This window comes from Triturus cristatus, chromosome 9 (genome assembly GCF_964204655.1).
Source record: "Triturus cristatus chromosome 9, aTriCri1.1, whole genome shotgun sequence".
Lineage (NCBI taxonomy): Eukaryota > Metazoa > Chordata > Amphibia > Caudata > Salamandridae > Triturus > Triturus cristatus.
This window is the reverse complement of record NC_140592.1, coordinates 650,040,049-650,062,335: the sequence shown is the minus strand read 5'-3', so window position 1 is coordinate 650,062,335 and position 22,287 is coordinate 650,040,049. Positions and strand designations below refer to the sequence as shown.

The following is a 22,287-nucleotide window of genomic DNA, read 5'->3' as shown; positions in this document are numbered from 1 at the left end:
CTTATACTTGGAAGCAGTATAGAATTTTAAAATAAAATGATCTGTCCACTCTACCTGTGTAGGTGTCATGCATTTAATGAAGGATGAGTTCGACAGAACTAAATCCAAAGTGTGACCTGCCTCATGAGTGGGCCCATGGTTAATCTTTTTAAGTAAGCACAAGAGAAGTATGATAGGGTCTAAGGGAAAGTTTAATGACCTGCCTCAGTTCTAATCCCCTAATTCTATAATTGAAAAACAAATAAAGGAACTGGGGGTCTAACAAAATCCTGCAAAGTGAGCAGAAGTGTAAAATAGAGGGCTAGTTAGTCCCACATAGCAGAGGAGGGAGTAAAAGAAGAAGAAAGAGACATCCAAATGCAATCTATAAGGACCTCAGAGCGAAGTTTGGATACCCATCAATTGTCTGTGTGATCAATCTTATCATCTGGTCATCCAATCCAGGATAAGATGCTTCTCTTGATCATAGAGAGCATCTAATTAGGAGTGATTTCACTCAAGGGTGGCCCAAGATTGTCAAAGGATTGGAGCGAAAAGACCAACAGTTGTAAGATGATAGAACAATCGAAAGGAGTGCAGTGCTAACAAAAGAAAATTAGAGTGGTGTGTTAAAATAGAATTGTGAGAAAACACTACTAGTTTAATATGTGTCTCACATTCTAAATAAAACAACAGTGCAAAAAGCAGTGTTATACAAATAACTGCTATATAGAGAGGTCGACATGTTTCAGCCCAGTGGGATCCATTTCTCCCTGCGGCTTTCTTCAGGACCCTTGTTATTGAATTTTCGCTACTGCAAAAGTGTGAAGAACATAATGTATAGTGAAGAAAAGGAAAAAAGAAAATTTATCTCACTATCATTTAAAGGTGGCACTTTGTACAACCTTAAGTAGATCCTCCGCTTCAAAAGGATGCGGCGTGCATCTGTCAAGAGAACAAATGGAAAGTGTCTCAGTCTTAAAAATAGTACTCCCAAAATTATATTCGTACCCAACCTCGTGTTAGGGGGCTTACCCGTAATGATCGAGGAACGGACCTCACCTCGCCTGGATCCTGGCTCAGGACTAGGAGGCCCCGCTCTGTATGGAAGAAAAATTAAACTGCCAAAAACCAGAAAATAATCATAAAAAACTTAATACATCTTCATAGGGGTGCTAGTGTAATTGACTACTAGCGACTGTGTACCAAGTGTGTGTAAGTAAAACCACACGTATGTCAGCCTAAGAGAAGAATCCCTTGCCCATATACTGTGATAATTTGCCGTCAAACGTGGGAAGAGGCAGTGTGAAAAGGCCGTATTTCTTTGCTTCGCCATGATGCTAAACGTCAAGTTTGCGCTGTGAAAGCTCCTACAAAGTGTGAAGCTTACCAGATAATAATACATATTGTAAATTATTGTGGTCATCAAAAGGTGAGCACTCCCCCTATCCAATACTAGCTTTTTTCAAGGCAATTTATTTTGTAGCGTCCTTGAAGGATAACTCCACGACACGCTTCAACATTATCAATGCGCCCGTAGTCTTATATGGAATCTCTCGTGATCTAGGTTCTGTCTGGTGTGTACTTCATACAGGAGCTTATTTAAAACCACAGCATGTTTGAAACATACAGATTGATATTTCTACTACGCCTCTAACATTTTAGAGAACCCCCCTTTTTTGACCACAATAATTTACAATATGTATTATTATCTGGTAACCTTCACACTTTGTAGGAGCTTTCACAACGCAAACTTGACGTTTAGCATCATGGCGAAGCAAAGAAATACGGCCTTTTCACACTGCCTCTTCCCACGTTTGACGGCAAATTATCACAGTATATGGGCAAGGGATTCTTCTCTTAGGCTGACATACGTGTGGTTTTACTTACACACACTTGGTACACAGTCGCTAGTAGTCAATTACACTAGCACCCCTATGAAGATGTATTAAGTTTTTTATGATTATTTTCTGGTTTTTGGCAGTTTAATTTTTCTTCCATACAGAGCGGGGCCTCCTAGTCCTGAGCCAGGATCCAGGCGAGGTGAGGTCCGTTCCTCGATCATTACGGGTAAGCCCCCTAACACGAGGTTGGGTACGAATATAATTTTGGGAGTACTATTTTTAAGACTGAGACACTTTCCATTTGTTCTCTTGACAGATGCACGCCGCATCCTTTAGAAGCGGAGGATCTACTTAAGGTTGTACAAAGTGCCACCTTTAAATGATAGTGAGATAAATTTTCTTTTTTCCTTTTCTTCACTATACATTATGTTCTTCACACTTTTGCAGTAGCGAAAATTCAATAACAAGGGTCCTGAAGAAAGCCGCAGGGAGAAATGGATCCCACTGGGCTGAAACATGTCGACCTCTCTATATAGCAGTTATTTGTTTAACACTGCTTTTTGCACTGTTGTTTTATTTAGAATGTGAGACACATATTAAACTAGTAGTTTTTTCTCACAATTCTATTTTAACACACCACTCTAATTTTCTTATGTTAGCACTGCACTCCTTTCGATTGTTCTATCATCTTACAACTGTTGGTCTTCTCGCTCCAATCCTTTGACAATCTTGGGCCACCCTTGAGTGAAATCACTCCTAATTAGATGCTCTCTATGATCAGGAGAAGCATCTTATCCTGGATTGGATGACCAGATGATAAGATTGATCACACAGACAATTGATGGGTATCCAAACTTCGCTCTGAGGTCCTTATAGATTGCATTTGGATGTCTCTTTCTTCTTCTTTTACTCCCTCCTCTGCTATGTGGGACTAACTAGCCCTCTATTTTACACTTCTGCTCACTTTGCAGGATTTTGTTAGACCCCCGGTTCCTTTATTTGTTTTTTAATCTTTTTAAGTCCCAGGGAATCTAAATCCAATAGAAGAGTTTTAGCCTCTGTGCATGTCTCGGACTCACTATGTATGTACGTTAAAATCCCCCACCAATAGGAAGTCCTGGTTTTCTTGTATAAATGGCACTAAGGCCTCTATGAGTGCAACCGAGAAGTTCCCACTTGGGCCTGGTGGACGATATACCTCAGCTCCCTTCCTCTGTTCCCTGGGTGTTGAATTAATTTTAAAAATTAGTACTTCCATCTCGGGTGTACATATTTCATCAAGGATAATGATGTTCACTTCCTCCTTATGAACAATCGCCACTCCCCCTCCTGTTTTATTAGGACGGTCTAGCCTGACTATTTTATACCCCACCGGGATACCCAATGTAACAGCTGGAACCGAATGTGGCTTAAGCCATGTTTCTGTTAAGAAACAGAGATCGGGTTTCTCAGTAGATATAAGGTCCCATACGTGAGTGGCATGCTTCGCTAATGAGCGAATATTACAGAGCAGATTTTTACTACCCCGGGGGATACTATCCATTTTATGAATCATCGGGACAGTTTTTTGCACTTTAGAGTGTGAGCCATCTAGTTCGTTCAATTGGTTACATTCCTCTCCAAAATGTGTATATGACATACCTGACAGGTGAATGGGCCTTCTAACGTTAGTTCCCTGACTACATTACATATCTTCTGGAGATGATTACGCATATCGCTCAGTACCTGAGAGCTGTAGGTCATCCGGTGACCGGACATGGTCTCTGAGGTGTGTAAGCAATTCCTCATAACCCCCTGGCCCTGCCCCGTCCGGTCGCGGACGGGCGCAGACGGGCTAGTCTTTGGCTCGTCTTAGGCGCAGGAATAGGTGCCATGCTGCATGCCCACGCTGCGCGCTAGGGGTGACGAGTGTCTAAATAGCCCTCGAATAAATGGAAGCTAGAGCGCTAACCGCTCGCCTTCCTGTGTGGGCCTGTCACTGTCCCGCCCACCGCACCAGTGATTGGCTGATGGGTCGGACCGGGCGAGTAAGCACTTTTTAAACTTTAAAGCAACGTCTGATCCCTCAGTGCGTGCGTGAATGTATTTTAAAACAGCGTGACACTAGATATCTGACAACAGGAGGTCCCTACAACAGATTCACCAAATTACAATTTACAAGGTAAAAAATGTTGTTTTTAAAAACGTTTCCTCTTGTCAAAACAAGATACACATCAGACAGTTAATTAATTCCTCTGCAAAGCTGGCGCCAAGCGGGGTCGGGACTAGCTGCCACCTATACCCTTCCACTCTCACATCAATCACATTATTTCACTTCACTTGAAAGTGCTCCCACATATCAGTAGGTCGCAGCACGCCCGGTCCCGCAGTGGGGTGGGAAGAACCTGATGATGAAACATGCCACCAAGGGACTTTTTGGTGGGTGAGGGTTATTTTAGAACACATATCGTTTCTCCCATGCTATCAACCAAATGGTTCTCTTGAGTTTAGTTACAGTTTGTAAGGATAGCACAGTTCTTTGGAATTGAGAGTGGACTCCCTTTGTTTTTTCATTACTTGTAGAGGAGGCCGAGTCCACAACGTATTATACGTCTTCACCCTCTTCTTTGTTTTTTGGCATAAGTTAAACATATACATAAAAAGATATAAGGATGTCCCTCAGCATCCAAAAGACAGGGTAGGTGGACATTGTTTCTCAAAGGGATAACATCCTGAGAATAAAATCATAATCATGGTACTCAGTGAAGCACGGTTCGGTTTAGGTTCAAACTTCAAAGGGATGCAAGTCGATTTAGCCTCACCAACTCGAGAGTGTGAGACTACCTCTCCAACTACAACTTTGCAACACTATTGGTAGGTTTACACATCACCAACAATTAAAAATCTTATTAAAACAGTACACAAGGGGGTGGATCTAGTGCCTTACCAAAGGAACCAAATGCATTGCACATTTGAATGTGTTTTGCGGTGAGTGACATTTATTAACAAGGAGAACTCACGCAAATAACAACAAACTCCTGCACCCCTTGCACTCAAGGAAGATTGAGAGTTTAGAGTCTCGTCAATGTACTGTGATTGAATCGAGTAAATAACTTTCCCTCGCCCCTGCCGCAGAAGTACCAGGGAATGGGTTCATTTACCAAATAAGGTCCCTCGCAGACAAGGACCAAGATCCAGCTTTATAGAAGAACCGTGACTTTGTCTTGCAGACAGAAGGGGTAGAGATGAAGGTGGCGGTCATTTTGGGCCCTTGTCAGAGTGTGTATTTAAAAGGTTAGGAACTCATATATGATGTCTATGATGAAGAAGAGAAAAACAGGATGGCCATGAAGAACATGAATTCTTATCCCTTTAATCTGCAAAGGAGACACTGGATTTGTCTGCAACATATTTTTTCTTTTCTTGTGGCTGACCAAGGTCTTTACAACTTGTAAAACAGCCAGCAAAAGAAACATTTTAGAAACCCATGACCACATTTTGCAGGGGGCATCATTTTGCATTAAACCATCAACCGAGGTATCCCCTTTTGTACTTGGCTTACAGACTTGGCAGAATCTTTTGCATTGGGTGTCTATTTGCTGCTGGGTGTTATCCGTGGAGCTTTCTTGAATGCTGTCTGGTGGTCAGAGAAGCTTTTCTTTCAGTTTTCAAAAGGCCACCTCCGAAGACGCTCTCCGTGTTGAAACGTTGTTAAATTGTTTATGGCAGCATTCTTCATTCTTGCTTATGCAAAGAATGTGGCATACCTACAACTGAAATAAAGGAAAACAAGCAATGGCAAATGCTTGGATGCTAGCTGAAAGCGAATAGATGCTAAAATCTTTACATTTAGTCATTCATCATCCGTGAACTTAGCCTCTCATCCTTTTAATCTTCAGAGTGGAACTCGGCACCACCTTCTCATTCGAGGATGAATACTAAGGGGCTCATTAGGATGGCAGGCGGAGGCACCTCCGTGGTGCTGGCAGTGGCAGAAAATGTCATTTTCCGCACGCTAGCAGAGGTCCTCACGCCTGCCATATTACAATGGGCAAACAAAGCCCATTTCCCATCTGCCGCGGTGTGAACTGCCATAAAAATGCGCCCACCACCGCGGCGTTGTGAGCCAACAGAGAACCACCGTCATGCGGAATGACGTCCTGTCCGCCGTACAAATCAGGAAGCCCCAAACAGCCAGTCACACCGTAGTGGAGAAACCACCCAACCAGAGACGGCGGAAGCATGACAGCGGAGCACGAAACCAGACTCCCGGTCCCCTCCACCCGGTCCCGACCGCAATGGATCCAGCTTTACACGCCTTTCCGGTGCTGTACCTGATCCACTACCAGCAACTAAAGCACCGTTGCGGACAACGCCGCAGGTACGCAATCACACAACTCCACACACAAACAACTCCTGGGCTGATATACAGTTCCTGTCCACATCAGACACTCTGGTGGGGACAGGAACACATCCCCAAGTGTACCCACACATGTCCTACCTATCACAAAATCACCTCTCCGCATCCAGGTCACCCATTAACTGCAACATCACTGCAATATCCCAGTCACCACAGCGGTGCAGACGTGGGAAAACATGCGCACAATGTAGTAGGCAGGGCCAGCACCAGGCATGGGCAGTCCACAAAGATCATAGGGCCACACCGCCACCCTTCACAAATTAGGCCCCCCACACCCATTAGGGGACATGCTGTGTGCCCCTCTTGTGCCCCCCCTGCACAATTAACCAGCCAGGTGTACCCAGGCCCTGCACCACACACACCAAACAACCAGGGAGCCTGTCTCAGAAGGTGGGGGTGAAGAGGAACACCTTGCACAGAAGCTCAGGGGCAGGGCAACCCTCCTCCTCACATCTACCCTCAGCTCATGTCAAGCAAACTGAGTCCAATCACAAAATGAACAACCACTTAACTATACACACTGCCAGTCAAGTCACACAGACACACTCCACACTGACACACAGCCACATACACATACCAGATATCAGCAGCAATGGAGGATAATAAATGGGCTAGCCAAAAGTGAGGTGGACAGTGCTGGAAAGCCATGGAGCAAGCCACAAAGCATGTGTACATCACATGCAAGAGAAGGAACATATCACAACACCCTTAGGTGGCAGAGTGAGTGAAATTAAACCACAGTGACCTCTGTGCAACAACTCAGGGAGACTGCAAGGCAAGCCATGCATAGGCACAGGGATGATAGGAAGTGTCTGAAGTCAAACAGTGATCAGCCACACACCTGTCTCAACTTACTTGACATGTGTATGTCATCAGCACAACACACATGGCTCATTGTCACACTCCCTGACTGTCAAACACAAGTTGGATCCTTCACACATACCCCTCCTCTACCCACCTCACACCTGCACCACTCCACACCAGTGTTAAACACACAGAATGGTGCAAACAATGTCCTGTGAGTACACTGACAACCAATCACACTCCCTGGGGTGCATCCACAAACATCACACACACACTCAACGATGCCTGAACCAATGCTGGCACAAAAACAATAGCCAAACACAAACCTCATAAACAATATACACAGAAGTCCAACAAGCCCACATATGGCCAGCCAACAGTGGAAAGGCAATGGGACCCCAGACAGAACAGGAGTACACAACATTGCCACTCAGGACCAATGCACAGACACCATACACCAACACAAACAAGAAGTGCATCATCTCAAAACAATCATGAACACAAACTGGGATCAATGGGACAATAAGCTAACGCAGACAGACATACCACACCACCCATCAAGTCAACATGGTGTCATAGTGTACCACATGCATGCACATGCACAATCCTGACAAGTGACAGCTGAAAGATGGGAGGACATGGCACTAGTGTGCACCCAAAACAAGGCCAGCAACCAGAATATAACTTGCTTCATGTGACACTCACACAAGTAATGTACACTACACTTGCAACACACATCTGAATGTATGACAATGCACAAACAACTCACACACAATGTAATGCAAATAGAACATCACACACAGAGCATCTGTCAGCAGAAAGAGCCAACACAGCCCAAACACTGCAGACATCCACAACAAAAAAACAATAGCTGCACATGCCAATCCATCACATTGCAAACTCAGCTGGACGTCAGGGGATGCATACCAGGCAAGTACAAGGCAACATACACTGACAGCACTGCATGCAGGCCAAGAAGTGTGTGCACACAAACCAAATCAGTAGCACACACATCTCAGTTCCACAACATGTACTCCCACAACACAAATCAGCACAGCACACAGACAACATCACACTCAGGAAAGGTAGCAGTACCTTAGCAAACACACAGACAGCTAACCCAACACTCACAGATGCGAAACTCAAGGACACCCAGGTGCAAACAACAGAACAGAGATTTGTGCAGCACAAACAGTTGCACTGCACATGAGCAACCATGACTGCAAACCAGCACAAGGAAATCACACATAACTAATTGGGAAACTGCCATGAGTGGCACATTGGCCCTGTGCACAGATCAGCACCACAAAGCATAGTGTAACAAATGAAGTGGTGGGGAGGCTCACACACTGGCAACCCAAAGGGATAGGTGACATGAGAGTGAAGTGGTGTGTACGTCAGTAGTGGACTGGTCAGGAGTTTACTATACACAAATACATGGAGGAGTTACTCACAATGAGTAGGTATCAGAAGCAAAACTAGGGGATGGTATAAATCCACATCCAGCATACCATGCTGGAACCAAAAATGGCTCAAGTGACAGCAATGCATGAGAAAACTCTCCCACAATGTCAGTGTGGCTGAGCAGGTCTGTACAGTGAGCACAAACAGTAACAAGACACATGGCTAATTAACAAAACACAACACTGACTTGGCTGTCACACAATCTGCATACTCACAACTGGCAGCAACAACAAGTAGGTGTCCCCCAGAAGTGCAAGGACACACCAACACACTGCACAGTGCACAACCTACAAATCCCACATGTGCACACAATCACAAGTACAGGGCTGACAAATCAAACAAACAGGCACTCAGCTCCAGGGTGACACGTGTGCAGTTGGCATTGCAGGGGCACACACACATCAACACTACCGACCAAGTCACCCCCTTCACATTGCACACTTCATGACCACTCAAGTCCACACATTCAAATGTACCCATGTGATTAGGAAGACAGGCCATCACAAGATGACCATACACCAGCACTGCTGTTCACATATCAAGAAAGATCACACAGAAATGATGGACCCTGGCCAGCCTGCCTGCAATCCTGTGGTAGACTTTCCCTCTGTGCTGGCAGTGTGTCCAAACATGACATGTGTACAATTTAGCAAACCTGACCATAGAATGATTAGGATAACAGTAGGTCATCACAAACAACCATCATTGCACCCCCAAGCCTCAGAGTCAAGAAGAACTGAAGTGCCTGTCACCTCTACCAAACTCTGAAAAAGTGAAACAAGCCATTGGCAATGTTAAAGTGCCATACAGAGAATGTGTCACATTAAACCATACCCATACAGAAAACCATTTATTTAGCAAGGACACTGACAAAGCAGACAACAGGAGTAACTGTCTTTATTAAATATTACACAGATAGGCATCAAAAGTAGACAAGAGCAAGGCCAGTGGCCAGTCCACAGTTCAAAGTAGGCACATGTGTGCATGAGACCCTTCCTAGGGAATGGGGAAACAAATTACAAAAAGCAAGGCCAGTGACCAGTTCATAGTTCAAAGTAGGCACATGTGTGCATGAAACCCTGCACAGGGAATGGGCAAACCATTTACAAAAAGCAAGGCCAGTCCATAGTTCAAAGTAGGCACATGAGTGCATGAGACCCTGCACAGGGAATGGACAAACAAATTACAAAAAGCAAGGCCAGTGGCCAGTCTATAGTTCAAAGTAGGCACATGTGTGCATGAGACCCTGCACAGGGGATGGGCAAACAAATGACAAAAAGCAAGACCAGTGGCCAGTCCATAGTTCAAAGTAGGCACATGTGTGTATGACGCCCTGCACAGGGAATGGGCAAACAAATCACAAAATAGCAAAGCCAGTGGCCAGGCCATAGTTCAAAGTAGGCACATGTGTGCATGAGACCCTGCACAGGGAATGGGTGAGACTGTACACTGCCATGGTCAGCAACACAGCTAGGGGGATAACAATTAGCAGTCCTGGCACTGCTGTGGGAGAGACAGGTGTGTGAGGGAGACTTTGCCTCAGACTTGGCTGTCAGTCGGACTGGGAGGTGGCTGAGTGTTGGGGCCAGTTGGAGGACTGGACCTGGGAGAGAGAAGACCAGCTGAGGTAGCGGCATCAGTGGCTTTGGGAGCCGGAGGGCTGCTTGGACCGGGTTGTGTTGTGGCACGTGGAGGCGGAGATAAGCTGCCGTGAGACACAGTGTGGGAAGGAGAATGTAGAGGGGTGACTTTCAACTTCTTGGGGACTCGATATGGAATTTTGGTCTTGGTAGGAGTAGGAGGTGTGGCGGGCACAACAGGCACACTCTCCACCAAAGGTGCATCAGGTGCAGGAGGTGGCCCTCCCTGCAGGGATCTGCTAGATCCGGCGGTACGCTTGGCCTGGCCTTGCCTTTTACACTCCATCCCCCGTTGACCAGGTGAACCCCCTACAGTGCCCTCCTTTCCCAGCTTCACAGGGGTGTGGATGGGAGTTGAGGTTGTGGGTGAATCTGCCTTAGAGGGCTTTTTCTGCGGACTCTTAGCAGGCACCAGCGTCACAGCAGGCACGGCAACTGTCTGCTTGTCTTTGTGAGACGCTTTTGGGATGGGTGTGTCCTTGGATGGGGATGCTTTTGAGGCATGTGAGCCTGAGGCCTGCTTCTTGACTTGATGCCCCTGAGTGTCACCTGAAGGGCTTTTGCCTTTGTGCTCTGGGGTGACTTTGGTATGTTTGGGGGATGGTGTCTGTGCTCTGGCCCGCTTGGGCTGCTGCTGTTGTGTGCTGCATGTGGTGTATCTTGGCCATTATAGAAATGGGGTTACCCTAATACGGTACTGGACCTGGGTATGATGCAATACAAAAAACAATGGTCCTAGACCTACTTTGAAAAAGCATAAGTCAATTCTCTTTTGGTTTCAAAAGTTAACAATTTTCGTGAGCGTTCTCAAGTGCAGCCGCACCCGCTCAAAGTATTGGATACATTTAATATATATAAACAGTAAAAATGCAATACCCAATGTTTACTCAACCATGCATTTAATTCTTCATGCCAATGGTATACAGTTCTAATGTAGTCGTTTTCAGCGATCAAAGCTATTCAATCATTAATCATTCATTGTAGAGGGTTGCTCCAGATGGAACGTGCGTAAAGAAAAGTGCTCAAGTGAAGAAGAATTGTGAAAAGACTTCAAAGTAGTGGCATAAGAGAGATAGAGATTGATATTTTCTGAACAAAAGGACCGGTAGTAATTTACCGTCCCATCGGGACTGGCCACATGTATGGTAAATAATCCACAATTTTCAATTTAAATTCACACAGAGATGAATTCTTGTGTTGCACGTTTTAAACAGCGTGTGTGGTCCAGACCAGGTTATAGGGGCGCCCCTATAACCTGGTCTGGACCACAAACGCTGTTTAAAACGTGCAACACAAGAATTCATCTCTGTGTGAATTTAAATTGAAAATTGTGGATTATTTACCATACATGTGGCCAGTCCCGATGGGATGGTAAATTACTACCGGTCCTTTTGTTCAGAAAATATCAATCTCTATCTCTCTTATGCCACTACTTTGAAGTCTTTTCACAATTCTTCTTCACTTGAGCACTTTTCTTTACGCACGTTCCATCTGGAGCAACCCTCTACAATGAATGATTAATGATTGAATAGCTTTGATCGCTGAAAACGACTACATTAGAACTGTATACCATTGGCATGAAGAATTAAATGCATGGTTGAGTAAACATTGGGTATTGCATTTTTACTGTTTATATATATTAAATGTATCCAATACTTTGAGCGGGTGCGGCTGCACTTGAGAACGCTCACGAAAATTGTTAACTTTTGAAACCAAAAGAGAATTGACTTATGCTTTTTCAAAGTAGGTCTAGGACCACTGTTTTTTGTATTGTGGTGTATCTTGAGCCTGAGGGCTGTGGTGTGTGGTCACTCTCGTCAGATGTAGCCACTGGCATGGGGGTGGCCGAAGGGACTGGCGCTGGACTCTGAGCCTGTGACAGCTGAATGGCTGCCATCACTGTGGAGGACAAAGACTGGACAGTCCTGTGTAGCCCACCCACGTCTGAATGAATGCCCTCCATAAAGGCAACTACCTGTGCCAACTTCTTGTCATGGTCTAGGAAGGCATTCAGGAGAGTTGTCTGACCCACACACAGCTGGCGCAAAAGGTCCACAGCCTCAACACTGAGGGCAGCAGGGGAGACAGGGTCAGAGGCAGTCGTGCCTGGGGGAAAGGACACTGTTCCCTTCTTACTGGTGCGAACACCGGCAGCACTAGTGGAAGTAGCTGGGAGGGTGGGCACTGGACAATGTGTGGTGGAAGAGGAGGCAGATTTCCTACTCCCTGTGCCCGCCAACATAGAGTAGTCACCGCTGGCGTCAGATGACATTGAGGTTGGTGTCTCTGGCTGTGATTCCTCAAGCACATTCCTGTCCCCCTCCGAGGCGCTGGTCACATCAGTATCATTGTGCTCATGTGTAGTAGTCGTGCCTGATGCCTCACCACTTGTGTCCATCCCCTGTCCTTCTGTGCCCTCGGTAGATGCTGCAAGAGACAGAGACATAGGTTCAGTTTAGTGCCATTCACACAAACATCATATGCAAGCAAAGCGCAAGACAAGATGATGATACCCCCATGTTGCACACCTCCCTGTGCAGTCACATTGTGCAACCTTAATTCAAAAGTCAAAAATTGCATGGTATCATGCAAACTTGGCATAATTGACCCATGTGATGTCCACACAGCCAAATAGCTTGCCCGTGCCTCCGTGTAACCAGACATACAGATCCCTCTGAGCATACACAGGTCCCTGTGAATGAAACAGATGTACCTCCCAACATGTTGTCACAGTCACATATGGAGTCACCATAAGGGTACAACACAGCTACAGACTCTAAAATATCAGTTCACAATGGCCTTGAGCTCATGCCATCCACCATGTCGTGCTTTAGGGCACAACTACAGTTGCACATTGGTGTCAGATGTGTAGTTGTCAATTTTGAGATAAGGCACTGCACACATTGATGAAAGGACACTCAGATGAGGCACGCTGCCGTTCACTACCATGGGATGTCCCTGACTCACCCAATGAAGGCCACAACTCAGAATGCAACATCAAGGGCCATTACATCAATGACATGAGAAACTACATGTAGCGAAAATGAATGACAGCTGTACCCAACACAGAGGCCACTAACAAGCCATTGCATCACACTAGCAACATCACCGAGCTCAGCACTGGCTCAGGCTTGGAATACATGCAGTCAATCACAACCAAAGTCACCCTTCCCAGAATACTCACACCCAGCTTGCTGCTGATGGTCCTTCAAACGTGCATCCAGTTCTGGCTGTATCACTGCCAAGATGCGTGCCATTAGTGGTGTCATTCTCCGGCGCGCCAACCTGTCAGTCCGAGGGAGCAGCCCCAGCGTCATCTCTGCCACGTTTTTGCCTAGCCGGCAGATGTCATCCCTCCTCTTGTGACAGTGTGTGTGTTGTCGGTTGGAGACACCCAGAGCCTGCACCTTCTGTGCAGTGGCCTTCCATACGGCCTTACACTGGTGAACTTTGAGCTGCAGGCACAGGAGACAAGAGGAGGAAATTTCAGTGACACTGGGTTATGTACCACTATCTCTCAGTACAGTAGCATGCACAAAATCAGCAAAACTTCACAGATATGTTTAGTAGAGATAATACAGCATGACACGTAGTACATAAGCATGGGATAATCATACCAAAATGCATGCAGGTATAAGGATGGACATAGTACCTGCCCTTCTCATACACATGCAGAATGCCAGCACAGAAAGCAATGTGAAGGAGGCCCACATCTGCTATTCAGTGTGTGAGTGAGCAAGACATATATTACATTTGAAATGATGTGTCGGGGCAGACTCACTGGGTCCAACACTGCACACCCCTCAATGTCCTTGCCCGGTGAATGGCTCACTGTGTCATGGAGGTCACATTTAGGGACATGATCTTACAATGTCACACCCTTCTCACAAGGTCTGTCTTGTGCAATCCACAGACCTGAGATAGCTCTTTGATGGATTGGGTAGCAAACAGCCCATATGTCTCGCTCTGTCTATTCAGTGATGGGTCCTTGTCAAATTGGGCAGTGACTGTGCTGGCCAGGGGGGCTCAAACTGAGGTTTAATGTGGGGCATCAGAACTGACACATGCAGGCACAATATGAGAGGGCAAACTGTGCCTACACATGCAAGTCAGAACACATTATGAAAACACTGGAAGGATGATATTACCAAAGTAAAGCAATCTGATGTGTCATATGTGATTCATTCACCAAGAGTGTCACCCTCAGGCATTTCACTCGTGTGCATAATGCTTACATATCCATGGTGGCAATATAGAGTCAAACACACTTCCATAAGTACACTCTGGACGTAAAGTCTGTCTAATTTCACAAATGAGCCTGTGAAAAACCTCATGGAGTCAAAGATCCATTAGCACAGGCAAAGTCTGTCTTGACTCCCACTTTCCATACTTGCAGTGTCACTGTATGGCTGCAAAAAGACTGCATGTCCCTCCCAACCTGAAATGCAGACCGGGGAATGTGTGAAATAGGCTGCAAACTCCATTTCCCAGAAGTCAGCATGCTAGGCAGTGTATCACACAAACCCACACTCTTAGGCACATACTGCATTAGATCTACTTCATGTGTGCACTCCCTGGACTCTCACTTTCACTCGGAAACACATACCATGACATCTGGAGCACCATATAATAATAATAATAATAATAATAATAATCTTTATTCGGTTTTTGACATTGTAAAACCATAAAAGATGTCATGACATACACATATTCATAGTAAAATTTGCTTAAAAATGTGATTAAATATACAGTTAAAAAACAAAAGTGTATGTAGTTTAGGTAATACGGAAATTAATTCACTATATTACAGATTGTTTCTGTGCCTCATAATACACTTTAAAAAATTCAGTACATGATACACTGTCCATTCGGAGTCCAAAGTTTGAAGTGCCAGCATGGCTGGACGGCATTGTCTGTGGCCCCATTTTTTTAATAAAGGGATTAGCCAGATTTTTCGATGGGTATGGAAGAACTTACAAAACAATACTGTGTGCATGGTGGACTGTTGTGAACGATCATCACATGGGCACAGTTCCATCTGAGTTTTCCAGTTATTTTTTTCAGGAAATGACACTAGTCTGAAGAAGAGGTTCATTCTGAACCTTGTTAGGAGCATCTTTTCATAAGTGGTGATCTCCAGGGTCAAATAGGGCTGGATATACAGGGACTGCTGTGTCATAATTGCGTGGATGACCGATTTTTTCGCAATCAGTGATGCCAGTCTAAGGGATTCCAGGTGGCTCAAGGCAACTAGTTTCAATTCCTTTTTAGATATTTTCTTCAATTCATCTGGCGTGTGGTAGTATTTTTCTAGACCCAGATCGGAGAAAAAATGTCTTACGTAAGAGAGCCAAGATATTTTATGGGCGTAGTCCAGATCCATGGTGTCGCGTAGGATGGTTTTAGACAAACTGTTTTTTTCTGATACCCATACTCGCCTCCAAAGCAGAAGAGGTTGAATTTTTATTAAGTCTTCAATATGTGGGATTCCAAGTTCTATATGTGAGGCGTAGGTGGAAGTGCCTTTTGGGGTTGATAAAAGGAACCTCGTGAAGATGTTCTCCTCTTTTTGGATAGAGCCGGTAGGTGTGTGTCCCCAGATCCCTGCGCCATATAATGCGATGGCTTGGCATTTCGCAGCATAAATCTGTAGCAGTTCTACTGGTGGTTTTTTCCCGAGTTTGTTGGAGAATTTCATCAATGCCATGATTGCTCGCTTGAAGAGATGTCTCCTAGCCTCGACTGCCGCTTTCCAGTTCAAGGCATCGTCGATCATAATGCCTAGGTAGGGATACTGCGGGGTCTTTTCGATTTTTTGTTCTTTCAGAAAAATGGACTTAGATGTTTTTTTTGATCCGCCAGCTACCATAACGTAAGTTTTTTTGATATTTATGTGAAGGTCCAGGGCGCCCATGAAGTCTGCGTATTTAGATAGAGATTTCTGCAGTTCAATGGGGGTGCGGGCTAAGATGACTGCATCGTCCGCATAGAGCAGAGCGGGGATCAAGCGACCTTTTACTCTTGGGAGGTCTCTCCCTCCTCTCAGCATAGTCTTTTCTAGGCCATTGGTGTACAAGGAGAAGAGGAAGGGGGCAAGGACGCAACCTTGCCTCACTCCCCGCTCTACCCTGAATGGTGATGTCAGTTCTCCTTTTGTCCCGTACCTCACTCTCGCCGTGGCTTCGCTGTATAGCTCCCTCAGAAAGTCCAAAAGAGGGGGATCTACCCCCATTTCACTCAGCAGTGACCAGAGCCTTGCATGCGAAACGCAGTCGAATGCGGAGGACAGATCTACATAAGCCATATAGATGGAGCCAGGTTTTGCATGGGTATATTTTGATATTAACAGACTTAGATTTAGGGCCTGTTCGACAGTTCCGAAGCCCTCCCTGAACCCGAACTGTAAATCTGATAAGATGTTTTTGTCTTCTACCCATTGCTGTAGCTTTTCGAGGAGGACTCTGCCAACTAGTTTGCCCAGGGAGTCGAGGAGCGAAATTGGTCGATAACACTTTGTGTCTTGTCGGTCCCCCTTCTTGAAGATTGGGACCATGATTGAAGATGACCATGATTCTAACAACCCAAGTTTCATTGTTGCTAGGCAGTCTCTGGTGAGTATTGGTACCCAGAGGTCTGGAAGATGTTTAAATAGGTCAACTGGGACCCCATCAGGACCTGGAGCTTTCCCACTCTTGCTTAGTGATAACGCCGTATCGAAATCCTGCAGCTCGACCTCCATTAAAATTGGGTAGGCTACTGGATTGATATTGAGATGATGTTCTTCACTCGTAGAAGTCAGTTTAAAAATTTTTGAAAAGTGATTCACCCACGAATCCTCATCGATGGCCACGTCTATTTTTGGGCCAATGTGGTCCGTTAGCAGAGGGGATTTGACTATTTTCCAGAATGCCTGGCTGTTTTTCTGGAGTGCACTTTTGTGCAAGGCCTTCCACAAGGATTGTTTCAGTTCTTTTTTCCTTGTTTTTCTGGCGGTGTTATACTCCCGTCGAAGAGATTGGATATTTGTTTTGTCTCTGTTTGGATTTCCGAGAGCTTTTTTCAAATTGGTATGTGCCTTAGTGCAATCTTGGTTAAACCAACCTGTGGAATTTATATTGTTTTGTTTGGGTGTTTTAGTTAATAGTTTTCTGACTTGCTCTATAATTATCTTGTAATTTTCCACGATTTGATTCGTCTCTGCATGAGGGTCGAGACAGATCAAGATGTTATTATAGGTGGAATCTACTAGCTGTTTAGTAAGGATATTGGGGTCCAATTTTTCCCATTTTATGGTGTATCCGTTGTTTTTCCCCAATTCTATCCTGTTCTGTGCTAAGGTTTTTGCTATGGTTGCCATATGTGTTCTTGGGTGGTTTGTTTGGAAGTTTATTTTTAACGCAGAATGATCGCTCAAGTTGTTTTCCAGAATTTCGAAGTTGTTGATTTGGTCTTTAAGGCCTTCTGTAATTATTATGTAGTCAACAGTGGTCTTGTGGCCCCTTCCTCTGTAGGTGTATTCTAGTTTATTATTTGATTTTTGAATGGGGTTTACGATTTGCAGATCCAAATCGGCAAGTAATTTGTTCATGGCTGGGCCTACGCTAGAATGGGTAAAGTGGGCTAAAGAATTCTCATATTCGTCCACCATTCCACAGGTGTCATTATTGGGGCAGGGATGAAGATTGAAATCTCCACCCCAAATTATATTGGCGTTTTCAATTTTTTGCTTGGGGTGCCCGTGTTCGTTTATTTTTTCTTGTATTAGGGAAAGAACGTTCAGAAAATTATCATCCGCTAGATTATTGTAAATGTTAATTAATGTAACAAAGAGTTTTTTCCCTATTTTGAACGTGAGGATTTGGAAATTGGGCAGGAGGTCTACCTTAGTCGTCTTCATGTCAGAGATTGTATTTGCTAGGTAGATAGCCAGTCCCCCTTTAGGTCTACCTGATGTACTAGGGAGGGCAGGAGATGTAAATGTTCTATATCCCTCGAAGTGTAGGGGTGTCATTGACCAGGTTTCTTGAAGGCAGATGATTTGAGCCTCCTTCAGAAATTCGGCTGCAGAACCGTCCTCTATTTTGTTTCGAAGACCCGCCACATTCCAAAAGATCACGGGAAGATGTAAGGAAGTGAGCACCATATAGCATCCCATACTGTGTGAGCACCTCATCCACCAGGACCTCCAGCTCCTCTGTGGTGAAGGGGCGGGCCCTGATGTTCTCAGTCCTGGACATCACTGGGTCCAGGAGACAGAAGCAGCAGCAGTTGGTGGTGAAGAGTGTCAGGCAGCAGTGTCTGGGTCCAGGAGACAGGAGCAGCAGCAGTTGGTGGTGAAGAGTGTCAGGCAGCAGTGTCTGGGTCCAGGAGCAACAGCAGTTGGTGGTGAAGTGTGTCAGGCAGCAGTATCTGGAAGCAGTGGAAATGTGAGGCTCTCTCCCACACATATATAGCCCCCTGGGGTAGTTTCAGTGTTTCTAAGCTGCTGCAATTGATGTTCCAGGTCCGCTTTTTTCAAATACATCCAATCACCGGCCCCGCAGTAGCACGCCTACCACGATTTTCAAAATTACATTAGGCTACCGCGATTGTGGTTCCCATTGGCTATAAGGGCTTGGGCATTGGCGGTGACACACCACAGGGGCCAGGCGTGCATCTTTCAATTGCATCCAATGACCGGACCCGCGGTAGCGGAGCATGCCTACCGCGATTTTCAAAATTGCATTAGGCTATTTATTTTATTTTAATTTTATTTATTGAGTTTTATATAGTGCTGGCTAGACCCGGAGGTATCAGAGCGCTTTACATGAGGAAGAAACATTGTTTCAGAACATGGCTACAAAGTTACATCAGTTACTGGAGCGTAGTTACAGGAATTACATGAGTACAAAAGCATAGCATAAACATGAGGAAAAAAATAGGCAAGGGGAGTGAAGATTAGGGGAGAGAGGGAAGGGATAGGGGAAGTAGACGGAGACTAATGGAGGGAAGAGGAGGGTTTAGGAGGCACAATGGGGAGACGAGGAAAAACAGTGTCCGATGTCCAGCTGGGTAGGTAACGGCCAAGGGGTGAGCCATAGCCAAACTCCTCTATAGCTGCGTGGGACAGCTGCACTGTTCATCGGCCAAAGGTTCCTCGGGCACCGTGTACATAGAGAAAGGTTACAGTTTCCGCTTAGGGGGGCATAGTCCAAAAGTTCCATCGAGCACCGGTCACGGTGTACGGTGCTGTGCTCCCAGCGGTAATGGGATAAAAACCCAGGTCTCCGCTGTGTGAGACTGACTTCTCGCTGTGGCCTCTCTCAGAGGGGTCTCTGAGATTCCAGGGCATAAATGCTGGATCCCTCCCCAACAAAGGGAGGGATGCTTTGGAAAGGGGCCCATTCATGGTGGCCATTATCAGAAAATTGGTGTGTCAGATGTCCACAGAGGTGGCTATCTTAGGGTCAGGCATTGGGCACAGCTCGGTACACTCCTCGTGCCTGGTCTTCACACTGCTCCTCTGTGGTCCCAGAGACCTCCCGCTTTTGACCTCCCACTGTGTTTTTCAGTTCTCGCAGGCGTGCCTTGCTCGTAGTCCCACTCTATGTGCGACCCGAGTTCTAGGGCTATGCAATGTTGCCGGGGGTACCACGGCGTCTCCTCTTACCAGGTACTTTCCATTATCTCCATTCTCCACTGTGGCCCAGGGTTCTTCTCCTGAGTTTGTGATGCATCAGAAGCTCCTGTGTTAGCGCTCTTTCTTTTCCTGCTTCCTCTGCACGGAGCCTCCGGGTGAAGACGCAGTGTCGTGGATCGCTGTCTCTGGACCTCTGTGAGTGCTTTGCAGGTATCTTAAATGTAGTGAGGGGCCGCCCGTTCCTTCTTGGTATCTTCTCTCAGGCGTCCCAGGGACAGCGCCTCGTGGGGTCCTGGGCCGATCACTGCTGTTTACTCGGCGGGTGCCATTTTGAGGTCAGGCGCTGCGTCTCGCCGCCACTTTGGAGTGTCCACTTTTGCCACTACACCCCTTGGTTAGCTGTGGCCCTGCAGCTGTCACTGATTGACGGGGACTCCACAGGAGTCCTATGGTCACCTCTCCGGTCCCTGCTGCAGCCCTCCGTCTCTCACTCGGCGGGCACCATGTTGGAGTCAGGCACCCCGCCTCGCCACCGCTTCGGAGTGTCCGCTTTCGCCACTGCACCTTCCGGTTAGCTGTAGCCCTGCAGCTGTCTCTGATTGCCATGGACTCGACAGGAGTCCTATGGCTGCCTCTCCGGTCCCTGCCGCAGCCCTCCGTCTTTCACTTGGTGGGCGCCATGTTGGAGTCAAGCGCCTCGCCTCGTCTCAGCCACCAATCGCTCCCTCCCAGTTCTCCTCACCGTTCCAGGCGGATTCCGTCGGCGTCCCGTGTGGTTCCCATTGGCTGTAAGGGCTTGGGCATTGGCGGTGACACACTGCAGGGGCGAGGTAGTCGCTGCCGCGATCGTGCATCTTTCAATTGCACCCAATGACCGGACCCGCGGTAGCGGAGCATGCCTACCGCGATTTTCAAAATTACATTAGGCTATTTATTTTATTTTAATTTTATTTATTGAGTTTTATATAGTGCTGGCTAGACCCGGAGGTATCAGAGCGCTTTACATGAGGAAGAAACATTGTTTCAGAACATGGCTACAAAGTTACATCAGTTACTGGAGCGTAGTTACAGGAATTACATGAGTACAAAAGCATAGCATAAACATGAGGAAAAAAATAGGCAAGGGGAGTGAAGATTAGGGGAGAGAGGGAAGGGATAGGGGAAGTAGACGGAGACTAATGGAGGGAAGAGGAGGGTTTAGGAGGCACAATGGGGAGACGAGGAAAAACAGTGTCCGATGTCCAGCTGGGTAGGTGATGGCCAAGGGGTGAGCCATAGCCAAACTCCTCTATAGCTGCGTGGGACAGCTCCACTGGTCATCGGCCAAAGGTTGCTCGGGCACCGTGTACATAGAGAAAGGTTACAGTTTCCGCCTAGCGGGGCATAGTCCAAAAGTTCCATCGAGCACCGGTCACGGCGTACGGTGCTGTGCTCCCAGCGGTAATGGGATAAAAACCCAGGTCTCCGCTGTGTGAGACTGACTTCTCGCTGTGGCCTCTCTCAGAGGGGTCTCTGAGATTCCAGGGCATAAATGCTGGATCCCTCCCCAACAAAGGGAGGGATGCTTTGGAAAGGGGCCCATTCATGGTGGCCATTATCAGACAATTGGTGTGTCAGATGTCCACAGAGGTGGCTATCTTAGGGTCAGGCATTGGGCACAGCTCGGTACACTCCTCGTGCCTGGTCTTCACACTGCTCCTCTGTGGTCCCAGAGACCTCCCGCTTTTGACCTCCCACTGTGTTTTTCAGTTGTCGCAGGCGTGCCTTGCTCGTAGTCCCACTCTATGTGCGACCCGAGTTCTAGGGCTATGCAATGTTGCCGGGGGGGCCACGGTGTCTCCTCTTACCAGGTACTTTCCATTATCTCCATTCTCCACTGTGGCCCAGGGTTCTTCTCCTGAGTTTGTGATGCATCAGAAGCTCCTGTGTTAGCGCTCTTTCTTTTCCTGCTTCCTCTGCATGGAGCCTCCGGGTGAAGACGCAGTGTCGTGGATCGCTGTCTCTGGACCTCTGTGAGTGCTTTGCAGGTATCTTAAATGTAGTGAGGGGCCGCCCGTTCCTTCTTGGTATCTTCTCTCAGGCGTCCCAGGGACAGCGCCTTGTAGGGTCCTGGGCCGATCACTGCTGTTTACTCGGCGGGTGCCATTTTGAGGTCAGGCGCTGCGTCTTGCCGCCACTTTGGAGTGTCCACTTTTGCCACGACACCCCTTGGTTAGCTGTGGCCCTGCAGCTGTCACTGATTGACAGGGACTCCACAGGAGTCCTATGGTCACCTCTCCGGTCCCTGCTGCAGCCCTCCGTCTCTCACTCGGCGGGCACCATGTTGGAGTCAGGCACCCCGCCTCGCCACCGCTTCGGAGTGTCCGCTTTCGCCACTGCACCTTCCGGTTAGCTGTAGCCCTGCAGCTGTCTCTGTTTGCCATGGACTCGACAGGAGTCCTATGGCTGCCTCTCCGGTCCCTGCCGCAGCCCTCCGTCTTTCACTTGGTGGGCGCCATGTTGGAGTCAAGCGCCTCGCCTCGTCTCAGCCACCAATCG

General features: G+C 46.8%; 1 long non-coding RNA gene across 1 annotated transcript in view; it reads right to left on the bottom strand.

The window, feature by feature from the left end:
* Window positions 1-11,920: 11,920 nt before the first annotated feature.
* Window positions 11,921-22,287, bottom strand: part of LOC146798441 (uncharacterized) — a 79,126-nt gene continuing 68,759 nt past the window's right edge. The window contains exons 2-3 of the long non-coding RNA XR_014968695.1: window positions 13,315-13,585; window positions 11,921-12,557 (exon numbers count right to left, since the gene is read on the bottom strand). This is a non-coding gene — a long non-coding RNA (uncharacterized LOC146798441). The remainder of the gene's footprint in view (window positions 12,558-13,314; window positions 13,586-22,287) is intronic.